The following is an 11,469-nucleotide window of genomic DNA, read 5'->3' as shown; positions in this document are numbered from 1 at the left end:
GATACTCAAATACAGCATGTTCTCACTTATAAGTGAGAGCTAAACAATGGGTACATATGGACATAAAGACGGAAATTATAGACACTGAGGACTTCAAAAGGAGGGAAGCTGGAATGGGAATGAGGGTTGAAAGATTGCCTGTTGGGTACACTGTTTATTATTTCGGTAATGGATTCACTAGAAGCCCAAACTCCAGCATTATGCAATATAGCCATGTAACAAACCTTCACATGTATCCCATGAATCTGAAATAAAACAATACAATAAAATAGAAAATGCAAATAGCAAACTGAGGAATGTGATTTGAAATGAGCAGCTATCGCTATCTTCCTCTGCCTTCATGTTGTATAATCTGGGGAGGTGTTGATTGTTCAATTATCTGCACATGGCCTTGAAGCTTTTTATTTCAGTTTTTAGAATCACGTTCATTACCTCATTTTATTCACAATGCTCTAACATAGATACTGGGAGAATTATTATTATCCCCATTTTACAGATTAGGAAACTAACTTGAAGAAATACAAAGTAATAAATGCAAATTTGTGCTTCAATAGTATTAGGAAAAGCATCTATCTGTGCTCAAGTCCTCTCACATGGTAAATCCTCAAAAATATTTATTTGCTAAATGAATGAAGTAATGGATGATTTTTTTCCACCAAAGTATTATGTTTTAGGGTACAAGCAGAGTAAGGTAGAGATGTGAAGTCACACCAACCTGATGAATGAAGATGATAGTCGTAGCTAACATTAATTACATGCTTACTATATGTCAGTCATTTGATAAGCACCTTATGCTAATTTATTCCTTGGAAGAACTTATGAAGGTGGGTAATAGTATTTTTTACATTATACACATGAGGAAACGACAGGATGTATTTTAGAGCTGGAATTCACACTCAGGTAGGCTGACACCACAGCCTATGCTCTTAGCTCCCACCACTCCAGGTAGAATCAAATCTAAAAGTCAGAAGTCAGAACGATGGCAAAGAACAGCTTTTGGAATAGCAAGGGGAAGCCAGGCAAGTTGGAAGGTCTAATATCTACCATGTGCCCGGCCTTCAACTAGCTGCTTTACATAGATTATCCCTAGTTCTCAACTTAAGCCTAAAAATTGATATGACAATCTTACTTCATAGATAAGGAAGCTGAAGCTCAGAAGCTAAATGACTTCCTCAAGGTCATTCAACTAACAATTGACAGAACTGTGGTTCACATCAGGCCCAATACCAAACCAGGTCATTTTTTTCATTATACATGATAATCTATGGAACTAATCTGCAGAGGAATTCATATAAGTGTCTTTTTCACCAAGGAACAGTCTTTCTCAGTTTGAAAAGTTCACCCCTTTTAATGGAACATATATATTAATGCCTCCCGAGAATAAACAAGGAACTATGAGGAAAAAACACACTGTTGTAGACGTTGCATGGTGTGTATACTTCTTTGTATTTGAGGGTATAAAAATGATGCCACATATCGATGATGATCTCTTTTTAGCTTTCTGGAATTGAATTCAACTTTATTCTAGAGCAGTGATGCTCAAACTTTAGGATCAAGTGGAGGGCTTGTTAAACAGAAAATCTGGGGTTCTACCCCCAGTTTCTGATTGAGAAGGTCTGAATTTGGTCTTGAAGAATTGCATTTCCAACAATTTCCCAAGTAATACTTATTGTACTGGTCAGGGAATAATGCTCTGAAGACTATGGTTCTAGAGTTATTACAAGTTTCCAATTTATTCCTCTTTACCCCAGACCCATGTCCACCATGACACAATATTAACTTTTAGGAATGAGCAATATGTTCTTTGAGCAAAGTGCTGAATTCCTTGACTTCGGGTATAACAAGGCCTCTAGGGAACTAAGTACTGACTTGCAGATGTTATGCATTTCATAGTGAGTTCCACATTTTCCCTAAGCTAAAAAGCATGGATATAGATGATAACTAAAAGTTAAAAATAATAATGCATACAAATGCAATGTATGCATAGGTCCTATACTTTTTAGATTATTTGAGGTAGCCCTGCAAAATAAACATAATCTAGAAAGCTTCACCTGATCAATATTGTAGAATTTGTTCATTTTTTCTGCCAATAATCAAAAAGAAATAAGGCTTTGCTCATGTTTTGCAAATGTTTTAAAAACAATTTTCATAGCTTCACAGCAAGCCTTAGACTTTTCTAGTTGTCAAAATTCAGCTAGGAAAAGCTATGACTGACTGTTTCATTCTGACAGTTCCTTTGGAACAATTATTTAATGTGAGCATTATTTAAATGTGAGGGTGGAATGAATATATCTTGGAGTGGCTTTTAAAATTTAGTCTCAACATCTTATCTTCCACCTACATTTAAAACAGTGCATTATCCTTCGCTTCCTGCCTTCTATCTAGAGTTAACCCAGAGTTTACATATTGGGAGAAGCAATTTTGATTAAAGAGCAAAGGATAAACATAGTAATGTGCTATCCTTGGCTCTGTTACTCTGTTAATCCCATCTGAAGAAAAATAATGTTGATTTTAAGCTGAGAAAAAAAAATATGATCCTTTTGAACTGTACAGTTGACATCAGAAACCCACACAGTCTTCAAAGCACTATTTTAAATCTCTTGGGTATGTATAACATGACTTTCACTAGTTGCCATTTTGAGGAAAAACCCTGACGTGAATAGAGTCAATGAAGGAAGGCTGCTGTAGCCTTTCTCTTCCGACATGCGGGAATTACAGTTATATTACAATGCAGTTATATTATAGTTATTTTTATAATGGAGTCCTGGCCACCCATTCTAAGATATTTAATAGGTAATGAAGGAAACATTTGAGAGTCGACAAAGCAATTATCACTGTTCTCCTGGGGAGATGGGGTAAGGTGGAAATGCATAAAAAAGAGTTAGTCATTTACTTCCAAAAAATGGGTAGTGTTCAACTGAAGGGGACAATCTGAAGAGTTTCTGTATCTTTTCCACATGCCATTTCTCTCAAAAATCATCAGAATGGTGTTATACTCATTCTGGAAATTGCCTTTATGTACAAATAGCATTCATTACATGCAGCTTTTCTCAGCTCTAAAGGGCAAGGGGAAAACAAATTATTTGTAAAATAAAATACAATAACACTGGCATGGATTTTTTTTTTCTGGATGAGTGAGAAAATGCCTGGATGTTGTTTTCAAACATTCTAGCCATCAGCTCCAGAGAGCATGCACAAACATAATTTTCATTGTTGACATAATGAAGATGATGATGCTTTTCAACCATTTCCCAAAGCATAAACTCATTTTCTGTGTGAGCTTGGCAGTGTGACCATAACAAATGCTAGTGATGTGGGAAAAACAAATGCACAAATGAAAAACAATGAGTCAGATAGCTCATTCATTGCTGTCGGTAGGAGCCACAGCTCCCCAAATCTGCTTAATATGCTGCTATTGTATAATCTGAAGTTCGTTGCAGACCATTTTCACTTTGAATAAAATGTTAGAACTGGTTAGAAATAAACAAAGCCATTATGTTTTCACTACATCTCAAAAAAGATTTGGAAATTTATTTTCTTGCTGTATGTGCTCATTAGATTAGGTACAAATAATTTTTTTCAGTAGGAAAAACTAAATGAAGTTGAAAATTGGTGTAATTATCTCAACAGTATAGATAAAACACTTTATTCTGCTTATCAATTATCAGACAACTAAAACTGTTCTGATTTAAATTACCTGAATATTTTCTCATAAAAAGATAGCATTATAGATAGTAGCATAAGAAGACTAGTATTAAAACCAATTATTTTTCCTTACTGTTCTTAGTCAATATTTTTATCAACTTCCTTCCTGTAGTTTTTTCTGTGTGAACTCTTATTATATATAGTTGTGTATTAGTCCACTTTCACACTGCTCTAAAGATACTACCTGAGACTGGATAATTTAAGAAACAAAGGAGGTTTAATTGACTCACAGTTCCACATGGCTGGGGACACCTCAAGAAACTTACAATCATGGCAGAAAGTGAAGGAGAAGCAAACGCTTTCTTCACAAGGTGGCAGGAAAGAGAGAGAGAGAGAAGGGGGAACTGCCAGAAACTTTAAAAACCAGCAGCTCTCATGAGAACTCACTCACTATCATGACAACAGCCTGGGGGAAACCATCCCCATGATGTAATCACCTCCCACCAGGTCCCTCCCTCAATACCTGGGGATTACAATTCAAGATGAGATTTGGGTGGGGATACAAAGCCAAGCCATATCATACTGCCACTGGCTCCTCCCAAATCTCATGTCCTTCTCACATTTCAAAACCAATCATGCCTTCCCAACAGCCCCCCAAAGTCTTAACTTATTCTAGTATTAACCCAAACATCCAAGTCCAAAGTCTCATCTGGGACAAGGCAAGACCCTTTCACCTATGAACTTGTAACATCAAAAATAAGTTAGTTACTTCCAAGACACAATGGAGAAACAAGCACTGGATAAGTGTTCCCCTTCCAAATGAGAGAAATTGGCCAAAACAAAGGGGCCACAGGCCCAATGCAAGTTCAAAACCCAGCAGGGTAGTCATTAAATCTTAAAGCTCCAAAATAATCTCCTTTTACTTAACGTCTGACATCCAGGTCATGCTGATTCAAGAGGTGGGCTCCCAAGGCCTTGGGCATCTCTGCCCCTATAACTGTGCAGGGTACAGCCCCCATGACTGCTTTCACAGGTTGGCCTTGAGTGTCTGTGGCTACCATTCTGAGGTCTGGAGGATGGTGGTGCTATCATTCTGAGGTGCACGGTGCTACCATTCTGAGGTCTGGAGGATGGTGGCCCTCTTCTTACAGCTCCACAAGGGTAGCAGTCTTCTGCTTGGACATCCAGGTGTTTCCATACATTCTCTAAAATCTAGATGGAGGTTCCCAAAACTCAACTCCTGTCTTCTGCACCCCCAAAGGCCCAATACCACATGGAAGCCACCAAGGATTGAGGCTTTCACCCTCTGAGGTGCAAGGTCCGAAGATATGCCTTGTCCCGTTTTAGCCACGACTGGTGCTGGAGCACCTGGGATGCAGGGCACCAAGTCCCAAAACTGCACAGAGAAGTTGGGCCCTGGTCCCTGCCCAGAAGCCATTTTTCCCTGTTAGGCCTCTGGCCTGTGATGGAAGGGGCTGCTGTGAAGGTCTCTGATATGCCCTGGAGACATTTTCCCCATTGTCTTGACTATTAACATTCAGCTTCTGATTATTTATGCAAATTTATGCAGCCAGTTTGAATTCCTTTCCCAAAAATTGTTTTTTTTTTTTTCTATCACATAGTCAGGTTGCAAATTTTCCAAACCTTTATGATCTACCTCCCTTTTAAACATAAGTTCCAATTTCAAACTACATCTTTGTGAACACATATAACTGGACACTTTCAGAATAAGCCAGGCTACCTCTCGAATGCTTTGCTGCTTAGAAATTTCTTCTGCCAGATACACTAAATCATCTCTCTTATGTTCAAATACACTAAATCATCTCTCTTGTGTTCAAAGTTCCACAGATCTCTAGGACAGGGGCAAAATGCTGCCAGTGTCTTTGCTGAAGCATAGTGTGAGTGACCTTTACTCCAGTTCCCAATAAGTTCCTCATCTCCACCTGAGACAACCTCAGCAAGGACTTCATTGCCCATGTCACTATCAGCATTTTGGTCAAAATCATTCAACAAGTTTCTAGAGTGTTCCAAGCTTTCCCACATCTTCTGAGCCCTCCAAACTGTTCCAGCCTCTGCCTGTTACCCAGTTCCAAAGTCGCTTCCACGTTTTCAGGTTATCTTTGTAGCAGTGCCCTATCCCCAGTACCAATTCTCTGTTTTAGTCCATTTTCACACTGCTATAAAGATACTACCTGAGACTGGGTAATTTATTTAAAAAAGAGGTTTAATTGACTCACAGCACCACATGGCTGGGGAGGCCTCAGGAAACTTACAATCATGCCAGAAGGTGAAGGAGAATCAAGCGCCTTCTTCACAAGGTGGCAGGAGAGAGATTGAGAGGGATAGAGGGATAGAGAGAGAGGGAGAGAGAGAGAGAGAGAGAGAAAAGGGGGAACTGCCAAACACTTCTGAAACCATCAGCTCTCATGAGAACTCACTCACTATCGTGACAACAGCATCTCTTTTTTTTTATTTATTTTTTATTTTTTATTATTATTATACTTTAAGTTCTAGGGTACATGTGCATAACGTGCAGGTTTGTTACATATGTATACTTGTGCCATGTTGCTGTGCTGCACCCATCAACTCGTCAGCACCCATCAACTGGTCATTTACATCAGGTATAACTCCCAATGCAATCCCTACCCCCTCCCCTCTCCCCATGATAGGCCCCGGTGTGTGATGTTCCCCTTCCCGAGTCCAAGTGATCTCATTGTTCAGTTCCCACCTATGAGTGAGAACATGCGGTGTTTGGTTTTCTGTTCTTGTGATAGTTTGCTAAGAATGATGGTTTCCAGCTGCATCCATGTCCCTACAAAGGACGCAAACTCATCCTTTTTTATGGCTGCATAGTATTCCATGGTGTATATGTGCCACATTTTCTTAATCCAGTCTGTCACTGATGGACATATGGGTTGATTCCAAGTCTTTGCTATTGTGAATAGTGCCGCAATAAACATACGTGTGCATGTGTCTTTATAGCAGCATGATTTATAATCCTTTGGGTATAGACCCAGTAATGGGATGGCTGGGTCATATGGTACATCTAGTTCTAGATCCTTGAGGAATCGCCATACTGTTTTCCATAATGGTTGAACTAGTTTACAATCCCACCAACAGTGTAAAAGTGTTCCTATTTCTCCACATCCTCTCCAGCACCTGTTGTTTCCTGACTTTTTAATGATCGCCATTCTAACTGTTGTGAGATGGTCTCTCATTGTGGTTTTGATTTGCATTTCTCTGATGGCCAGTGATGATGAGCATTTTTTCATGTGTCTGTTGGCTGTATGAATGTCTTCTTTTGAGAAATGTCTGTTCATATCCTGTGCCCACTTTTTGATGGGGTTGTTTGTTTTTTTCTTGTAAATTTGTTTGAGTTCTGGATATTAGCCCTTTGTCAGATGAGTAGATTGCAAAAATTTTCTCCCGTTCTGTAGGTTGCCTGTTCACTCTGATGGTAGTTTCTTTTGCTGTGCAGAAGCTCTTTAGTTTAATGAGATCCCATTTGTCAATTTTGGCTTTTGCTCCCGTTGCTTTTGGTGTTTTAAACAAACCACTGCTCAGTGAAATAAAAGAGGACAAAAACAAATGGAAGAACATACCATGCTCATGGATAGGAAGAATCAATATCGTGAAAATGGCCATACTGCCCAAAGTTATTTATAGATTCAATGCCATCCCCATCAAGCTACCAACGAGTTTCTTCAAAGAATTGGAAAAAACTGCTTTAAAGTTCATATGGAACCAAAAAAGAGCCCGCATCTCCAAGACAATCCTAAGTCAAAAGAACAAAGCTGGAGGCATCATGCTACCTGACTTCAAACTATACTACAAGGCTACAGTAACCAAAACAGCATGGTACTGGTACCAAAACAGAGATATAGACCAATGGAACAGAACAGAGTCCTCAGAAATAATACCACACATCTACAGCCATCTGATCTTTGACAAACCTGAGAGAAACAAGAAATGGGGAAAGGATTCCCTATTTAATAAATGGTGCTGGAAAAATTGGCTAGCCATAAGTAGAAAGCTGAAACTGGATCCTTTCCTTACTCCTTATACGAAAATTAATTCAAGATGGATTAGAGACTTAAATGAGACCTAATACCATAAAAACCCTAGAGGAAAACCTAGGTAGTACCATTCAGGACATAGGCATGGACAAAGACTTCATGTCTAAAACACCAAAAGCAACTGCAGCAAAAGACAACAGCATCTCTTTTACTTGCAATGGACTGTGATTCTAACCAATACAAAAATGTGTACCTTAAAATGACATGAAACTAATAATCAAGTAATCTAACACAAATTAACTCTATCTATAATATTTAAAATTTTACTAAACAGCTAAATCAAGTTGTTATTAGTTTACTCAGCTGTCTACTAATGGTACAATATCTATAAAACTATATTAATACTAGCGAATTTCCCTGTAATCAATGTTCAGTTCTTCAACCTTTATCTTTCACACACACTAACACACACCTATTAATATACAAGGAACTTTGATCAACTCTGTAAACTGGAGTTCTTTATTCTCCCCATTTCTCTCACATCCCAAGTGGTGAATGAGAACTTAGTCAAGGGAAACAATTAAAACATTAAAAGAACAATGACTACAAAAGGTGAACTAACTAATTAATAAAACTTAGAAGGCATATTACACCTCCAATATATTCAAATAAAATATGACTGAAAGTTTTCTAAGTAAATTAGGAAAATATCATCTACTTCATGAAGTTGTTACAATATGTATTAGATATAAAAAGTATCTACAAGTAGTAAGTATTCCCTTCTTCTTAGTTTTCCCCTATTACATATAGATTAAAATAATACTTACATAACAGGAAAAGCTAGATGATTCAATTATAATTCATAATTTTTCTTAAAAAATCTAATATGCAAAAAAATTATGAGATCAAATTAAACTATATGTAGATATTGCCTTATTTGCCTTAGAATAAAAAGATTTAATATAAATTTTAAAATGCAGATTTCTTTTAAGAGTGCAACATAATTTTTTAAAAGCTGTTGAAATATATAATTCTCTAGCAGATAAGTACTTAGATTTCAATTACACTAAGGAGATTTTATTGCCCCAAGGCTTCTGAAAAATGTGATATTGTTACTAATCCCCTAAGATAAGGCTTTTAAGAGAAATACAGTGTAATTTATTTACAGTTCCTTTATCTCTCAAAGAGGTCAGGAAATTCGGAACTTTAATGTAACTGTAACCGTTCTTTGACAATCTATCGGAAAAGCAATATAACTTTTAACAACTTGGAAAATTTATCTTACAAACTGAAAAAAAACGAGTGATTTGTAAGTGACTACCTCTAGATAAAAGTACATAAAGGCAACCAGCCTTTTAGTATTTCCCCATGTCCTATCAACCTGAAGAGATTAAAATGAGGGAGCAAGAGTCACCATGATGTAGGCATCAAATAAGCCATAACCGTTCTTTGACAATCTATGGGAAAAGCAATCACCAGCATCACTATTGGGCACCTAGTGGCCCAGTCTGTTACTTCCCAACTTTGTTGCTTTATCTGTTCCCTCAGCAAACGTGGGCTGAGAAGTCCAACCCTGGCCATAACCTTTGATGTGCCTGTCTTCTATTCCAACATTGCTTTCCTCATTAGAAGAGACAGATGGCTAATCTTAGTACCTTAAGTGACGCTGGTGTGGGAACTGTTTCCCTATGGAACTCCTCATCCCTGTCCATCACTTGGCTTGGGATGAGTGCTAAGGGACAGCATATGCAGCATGTAACTTCCCTCATTGGCTCATGGTACACTAATACCCACCTCCAAAAGCAAATTTTAAAACATAAGGTAAGTTTGATGAAAAAACATAATAACAATCAACATGTATGAATTTACCAAATGCATCCACAAATATCACATTTATGACTTACGTAGGAGCTGACAAAAATCAATGTCCTTTGATCACTGTCATTCACCTACTTCTGCCAGGCAGAGTTTGACTTTCAGAACTAGCCTTGGGCTAATAACACTTCCAGAAGTTCCCCATGACACAGAATACTTCCCTGAATGACTAACACTATTTAGTAGCACTCCAAAAAGCCCTTTGGAGAACCCTTCACATAAGAGACAAAGATAATAAAATGTGATTAAATAAAAAATACGGACTGGGCACAGTGGCTCAGGCCTGTAATCCCTGCACTTTGGGAGGCCGAGATGGGTGGATTGCCTGAGTCAGGAGTTCGGGACCAGCCTAACCAACATGGTGAAACCTCATCTCTACTATAAATACAAAAGTTAGCCAGGCATGGTGGCATAGGCCCGTAATCCTACCTACTCAGGAGACTGAGGCATGAGAATCGCTTTACCCGGGAGGCATAGGTTGCAGTGAGCCGAGATTGTGCACTCCAGCTTGGGCGACAGAGCAAGACTCTGTGAAAAAAAAAAAAAAATTCCAAGGATGTTACTGAGAAAAATAAAGGGTACTTTGAATGAAAGCGTTTGGCTCCAGGGCCTCATTGTGGACTTTGGGTGCCCTGAACAGGTCTGAGGGAATCCACAGCCAGAAGGGTTATAATACAAACTTGATACTCTGTCAATAGTGGTAAATAAAATATAAAAACAAAATCACTAACATTTGTATCCAGCAGCAATATGTAATTAGAAAGTTTAGTTCCTAGAAAAGATTTCATTTACAATAGCTGCCAAAACCTATGACAGCTACAAATAACTGTAACAAAAGTTTTATATTATGAACTTTTATAGAGAAAGTACTAGACTCAATTGAAGGTATTGCAGGAAGACTTGAATAAATGGATCCATAAAACAAGATTGATGATGGAAAAATCCCTCAGTATCAAAAATGTGGCAATTTTTCCCCATTAATCTACAACTTCAATGAAATTCCAATCAAAGTTTTAACATAATTTTTCTCATATCAGCTTTGAATAAAAGTAAGATGCAAAAAGAGCCAAGGCAATTCTGAAGGCCAAAGAGGGGAGAAGGAGAGAAAAGGACTTTCTTATAAGATACACAAAGTAATAATTGTTGGAACATAATTCAAGCCGGAAGTTATTGAGGCAGGAATGTAAAGATGTCATGAAACTGATCTGTCTCAAGATAAAGAGATTTCAGTAACATGCTATTGACTTCAAAAATCAGCATGTGACATAGTGTGATAAGGAAGTATAAAATATGATAACATTAAAACTCTGTTGTTCGAAAAATATCCACATGTAGTAATCATTTTTTAAATGGATGGAAAGAAAGCATGCAACTTACTGACAATGATCCCTCTGGACAGACAGTTAAAAGAAATAGAGTAGAGAGGAGGACAAAATGGACTTCAACTTACATGAAAATTTTTTTTATAGATCTGAAACAATTAAAAAATATGTGCATATTTGTTAATCTAAAATGATAAAACTTCTGTGGTTGTTACATTGCTGTCTGCAGTTTTCTATAAGTTTGAACGTTTCAGGAATCAGAAAGAGAAGAAAATTATGGAAATTATGGAAGACAAGTTTGAGGAGAATTCCTATGGGTCTGTGGAAATACCTCCTCGGGGAGTGAGCCACATGGATTTGGAAACCACTGCAATGGTAAACAGGCAAAGTTCTTTACACATCCAGCTATGAATCCAAGGCCAAATGTGTGCACACTTCTTCAGCCTGGCATATCTTTGTAAAAATAACCATAGGTCCTACTGGTTTAATCACAATATTCATGGCAACTTTCAAAAGAGTTTCTGATAAAGTCTTAGAGGCACGAATCGTCCATGTTGATGATTAATTTGTGAAATAAGAGAAACTCTCAATATATATCCATTGACAAGGTA

This window comes from Theropithecus gelada, chromosome 2 (assembly GCF_003255815.1).
Source record: "Theropithecus gelada isolate Dixy chromosome 2, Tgel_1.0, whole genome shotgun sequence".
Lineage (NCBI taxonomy): Eukaryota > Metazoa > Chordata > Mammalia > Primates > Cercopithecidae > Theropithecus > Theropithecus gelada.
The sequence above is the reverse complement of the archived record's forward strand: the minus strand, read 5'-3'. Positions refer to the sequence as shown.